This window comes from Bidens hawaiensis, unplaced genomic scaffold (assembly GCF_021521415.1).
Source record: "Bidens hawaiensis isolate Kalapana, Puna unplaced genomic scaffold, B.hawaiensis_p1.1 tig00000097_1, whole genome shotgun sequence".
Taxonomy (NCBI): domain Eukaryota; kingdom Viridiplantae; phylum Streptophyta; class Magnoliopsida; order Asterales; family Asteraceae; genus Bidens; species Bidens hawaiensis.
Window position 1 is genome coordinate 6194845 of NW_027491017.1, and position 6051 is coordinate 6200895.

General features: G+C 32.3%; 1 pseudogene; it reads right to left on the minus strand.

The window, feature by feature from the left end:
• Positions 1–553: 553 nt before the first annotated feature.
• Positions 554–1557, minus strand: LOC143557862 (F-box protein CPR1-like; annotated as a pseudogene).
• Between the last annotated feature and the right edge of the window lie 4494 nt (positions 1558–6051).

The window sequence follows — 6051 nt, forward strand, 5'->3', positions numbered from 1 at the left end:
TGCTGGATTTCTCGCTGAATTATTGATTTTCATATCACAAAACTTTATTTAATCTTGGATATAAAAGTCACACTAAGCTTGGCCTTCAAAAAAAAAAAAATAACTTGGCTCTCTCTGTTAAAACCAAAACACACACACACACAACTACATTACAAGTGTAATCAAGACCCAAGGAACTACAAGATCAAGAAAGGATTAGGAGACTACAAGATGGTATCTGAGCATTAATACTTGCTTCCGCCGCCGCCGCTAGCCGCCGCCGGAACTTCATTGCTCTTTGATTGTGTCGATCTAGCGTGACTCGTATACTCTCGGTGTCTTCCCGGTTCTCGTAACCGAGGTATATCGACAAACCTCCTATGGTTGATTATTATTTATAATTTATTGTACTCGTACGCGTTTGTAATTAGATCCGGGTTCGGGTTTCGGTTCATGGTTCGTTTTAAATATTTTATTCCGCTGCGTTTCTTTATTGTTTCGTTAATGAGGTTAATAATTAATATGAATTAATTATTATCGAAACCGAAATATTAAATAAAACGGGTCAAATAGTTTATCCGTTTTTGTCTCGGACCACCGTTGAAACCCAACAATGTGGAGATACGAGGCTCTTTACAAATATACTAGCACAAATATAGATCCCATTTAAAGGTACACGAATACCACCTCAACACTATCACCACTTGTCATTTGTGAATCAATTGGCAAGTAATGTGCAACATCATACTTGTTTTGACAATGATCATCAATGTATAGTTCCCACTTGTTGCTTTTCATTACCCATTTGTTAGTAGACGAAGGGGAAGCATTTGAATATATGCACATGCATTCTTCTAAAACCCCCAGTTTGTGAAAGCAATTATACTCATATAACATATCAACATCCAGTAGGGGGGTTTCTTTAAATTCCTCTGTAGATAAATCCAATGAAATAATTACTCTCTTGCGCTTTTTACGAGTCATGAACCAGGGAAGGGCCCCATTATATAAGATACCAGTTCTACTCGCACAAATACGATACTTCACTTCGCCAATAACTTTCCAAGTACTATTTGATTTCAATGTTAACACATAAAAGCGCGTCCGCTTTGAACCAAGGTTTTTCATGAAGCCAGCAATAACCTTGTAATCATTTGTAGAGGAATCATAACCAAAACCCCAACATACTACTTGCCTGATCCATGCAATTTTGTGCCTATGAGGCCGAAAGGGCAGCGTTGGCAGTTTCCTGTGTTCCCTAGTTGAAGGATTGGTTACTACAAGCTCGACAGATGTAGGAGAAACGCATACCAAGCCATTACAAGAACCAACTATATGAATGCAGTCCAATTGAAACCAACTGTCTTCATTGAGAATGATTTCAAGGCATATCCTTCGGTGTCCAAGTTGTTGATCGTCATGATCACTCTTGTAAGCGTGGTTCAAGTGAGCTTTGACAAAACGAGGACTGGATATAAAAGATTGCAACGACTTACACACGCTCTTGCATCGTATTAGATCTTCCACATCCAATCGTATCAGTATCTGCTCAACCACATCAAGTGCAAGTTCTGCCATTCAAGCGAAAGTCAAAACATGAGACTTATGCTGTTTAGGGTTAATCATTTATAATGGTGAACTATTTGGGCCACAAGTTCAAACTTTGTTTAGTTAGGCCAGGCCTAGCACGTAGTTCGTAAATATGGTTTTTTTATTGTGGACCCAGCCCATTCTGAAGGTGTCTACAATTATTTTTTTATTTATTATTTTTAATAGCATTTGGAACCACTTCCAATATTTGAGTGATTCTTTCTTATACGGGTTTTAACCGTTCATATTGATTTTGACGGTTCAAGTTTGACTCGTCCAAAAACACCGTCAAGGAGGAAACCCATCATTGTGATACACCCACTTGAGTCAGGTTTTGAACATGAAACCTTAAAATCCCTCGCCTTAACCATCACTCTCATGCGATTGAGCTAGAAAACCAATTGCTAACATATTTTATGTACAATTAATAACATCTTTTTATTAAGTGAAAAATATTGTATTATATATGGAGGTCAGATTATTCAATAAATGGAAACAAAAATGAGAAGAACGAGAAAGATTTGTGAAAAAAAAAAGAATACTAAAAAAAATTAATAAAAAAATTGTAGCTCAAAATTTAAAAAGAAATAAAAAAAGGAAAAAAAAACAATAATGTTTGTCCCGTCTTTCTCGTTCAAAAATATAAAAAGACACAATGTTGAGGAAAAAATATCGTTGTGCCTTTTTTGTTTATCAATGTGTTTTTTTGTTTATATTCGTCATTGATTATATATTTTTTCCTTGACATTGTATCTTTATTCAATATTGTGTTATATTAATCTATATTGTGTTACGTTTTGTTCGGCATTATGTTATATTTTGCGATCTATTGTGTCTTTTTTCTTGACACTGTGTCTTTTCGTCGTTTTTTTTAAACGAGAATGATGAGGGAAACATTTTGTTTTTTAAATTTTGTTCGTTTTTAAGTTATTATATTTGATAAATATTTTTGTCTCCATTTATATTTTAACTTTACCATATATTATGGATATCTATCTATTCTAATAAAAGACTACTTACTTTTGCCACTTGTCAATCTTATAACCATCCTCACCTTTTTTTCACTTATTTCAATATATGATCTTTATCTTTTAAGTCATTTCAATATATGAATTCAAGTTTGTTTTTATTATATATAAATCCTAATCTATTCATTCATTAACATTAACGGTGAAATAAGAAAATATTAAAATTGACGTTGCAGGTTTCTTACAATAATATTTTAAAGTCACAGGTAATTGAAAATTAAAGCAAATAAAAGGTGCATCATTGTCGAAGAATTTGGATTTGTATTGTAAACTACAAATTGTTTTTTTAAACTGAGATTCAAGCAACAATGCATAATTTTTTATATAAGATTAGTTTCAGATTTGGATTTAAATTTTTCTCGTATGCATTTGAACTCAAGAGAATGCGTATTTTCTTAATTTCTCGAAACATTTTGTATAAATATTGCAAACATGAAAAATACATATTATATATATATATATATATATATATATATATATATATATATATATATATATTGGTGTTTAGCATTAAATTATTGAAGTTGGATATTTTAATTATAATCTATATGTATACCGATTTACTATATGAAGTATATGTCATCTATTTATATGATTTTTTTGCTTAGTATAAAGGGTTTTAGCAATAAGAAAATCAATATTTAATTTTCGATATTTTCTTCTATAACTCAGACCAAAATGTTTTAAAACATATATTTTCATATTAATAAAAAAAAATAATTAATCCGGTTAAAAGTCATTTACCATGCTTCCAACAAATGCGAAACCTTTGCTTTTTTTTTTTCTATAAGTTGTTAAAATATATATATCAATTAATAAAATATTACAACAACTCCCATAATATTACCTAATAACGAGGGATTAGTATTCAAAATTTAAATATTCCTTATCCAATACTTTCAACTATTATAAATAAGAATCACTACATTCACTTTATGCAAATTTAAATATTATAATATTCTGCTAATTCGGAATAATCACTTTTATTTTATCATGACATTAAGGTTAATATGTATTTGTCATTTTCCATTAATATGAAATGAAAAAAAATCATTTTGTTATATTTTAATTTCCGGTTTTATATGTTGCTTTATTATAAATATAAAATCAAGTAACAATTTGTGATACACAGAAATTAATGACACCAAATTTATCATGATCAATTAGTTTCAAATTCTAAAGATTATAAGGATGAATATATCATCAAAGTTTAGATAATCTGGTTTTTTTGGATAATCATGCTTTTGGGATAAACATGAGCAGATGATCTTAAATGACATTATATTAATTGATTAAAGGTATGATATAATATGTGTATGGATATTTCTTTGTTAGTTTCATGGGTATATTATCATTGTTTAAGACTAGTTTTACCATATTTTATATATAATCTTTTTATTACATATATAAATCACAAGTTTACATATATGTAAAATTTATGTAATAGCAAACTTACATATATATGTAAAAAAATTTAGATATGTGTAAAAACTAATTTTTATAATTGTAATCGTAAATATAAATATAAAAAGTGATAAAACTACACTCAAATAATATTAACATACAAATTTTTTTTTATAAAAAACGTTAGTTATTAAGATTTCTTTTAAGTTTTTAAATATCTTAAGGGTTCTGTAATGATAATCATATATATATATATATATATATATATATATATATATTATAAACACATAAACATACATATATTTCATGAAAGAATGAGTCAAAGACGTCTATTTAACGATGTCTGTTTAATAAAATAAAGTTTATTTATCATTTATATTAATAATATTAATTAATTATTAAACAAAACCATAACCTTTTTAAAATCCTTATTTGTAGGTCCCGTGACCGGATCAAACAACAAACATACTAAGTACTAGTCGTCTTGGATCAACCTCTCAACTAGTTGACGGGAACAACTAGCTAGGACCGAGATCTCGGATCTTGTGGTGATGTAATGCAGACCGAAGGTATGGAGGAAGGAAGAGACAATTAGGTTAGTAAGATGGATAATTGGCAAAAGGTTATCTTGTGTATGTTATACACACACATTATATAGTGTGTGTATTATCATAACTCTTCCATTATAATCGGCCCAATGGGCTTAAAATATAAAAGGCCTCGGGCCCAAACATACATAAATAAACATACTAGAAACATAAACGAGACTAAATACTAATACGAAAGACTAATACATAAATGGGCTTTACAATCTCCCTCTAGTATTTGGTATTTGCTTTATTTTCTTCTATTACCACTCGCACTCGGACTTGTACTTGAAGAAACCATCTAGATCTTATTTGAATGGTTGCTTTTCAACAAGTTATTTGACAAACTTGTTGAACTTTCCGATGATAGCGTCCGTGTTGTCACGACGGACCTCTTCAACAGTATAAAGGGGCGACTTGACAAGTTTTTCCAAGTCGCGGAGTCCAAATCCTGCAAGCTCATGTTCAACGAAGAACTTCAGCTCATGACTGCAAGTGCAGTGAATGATGACTTTGCCATGCACGTTGTCGAATTCCCATGCGATGAAGTCGTGGAGAAAGTTGTCATCGAAAGGCATCCCGTGGAAGATAGGTTCACCATGATCTCCAGGCATCCTGTATAGTCTTTCCTTGGACGACTTGTTGGAGAAGGGGTTGATCTTCTTTATCTTGAATGACCTACCCGGATTGACTGCGAACGTCGGGTAGTCAGCTCTCCATTCTCTTCTTAAAAAATTGTTCTTGAACCATGATTCTATGGTGTCTTTTCTATCGTCTCGAGCTATCTTCTTTCGAAAGTAGGTCATATCAAGATTCGATAGCGATTGCATATCTTTCATAGTGAGATATGTAAGATCACCATTCGCACGTCGGATAGCCCAACTTTTGCTATCCTTGTGATATTAGGCGTACAAAATAAGATCCAAATCATGGTAAGGCTTTGACCTCCAACGAAAACTACCCATCCTGCTCACGCTATAATAATTTATTCCATTTCTTGACTTGCTTCGAGCAGGAATGACAACGGGTTCTTCAGCAGTCGGCTCAACATTCTCCCTAACTGGAGTGTCGGGGTCAGCAGAATAGTTGATGCCATCATCACTATCTTCATTATTTTCATCCACGAATTTCTTAACTGAAGGGACGGTACCTACAAAAGAGAAAACGTTTAATAAAGAGGCGAGCTTAGCCTCCACCGCAGCATCCGATTCCCTCATTTTCTCAGCCTCCTGTGGCGGCTCAACATCAGCCGCCTTATTTCCGGTAGCATCACCACTACCACTTCCATTTCCACTACCACTACTATCACTGTTTCCACCACCACAAAGTATCATCAAAGCTATTGTCATCATCATCCTCATCATAACCATCATCCTCCTTGTCCCCATCATCAAACTCGTCATCATCATCCTCATCATCACCATCATCACCACCACCATGCTCTAATCGTTGTGCATCAAGAT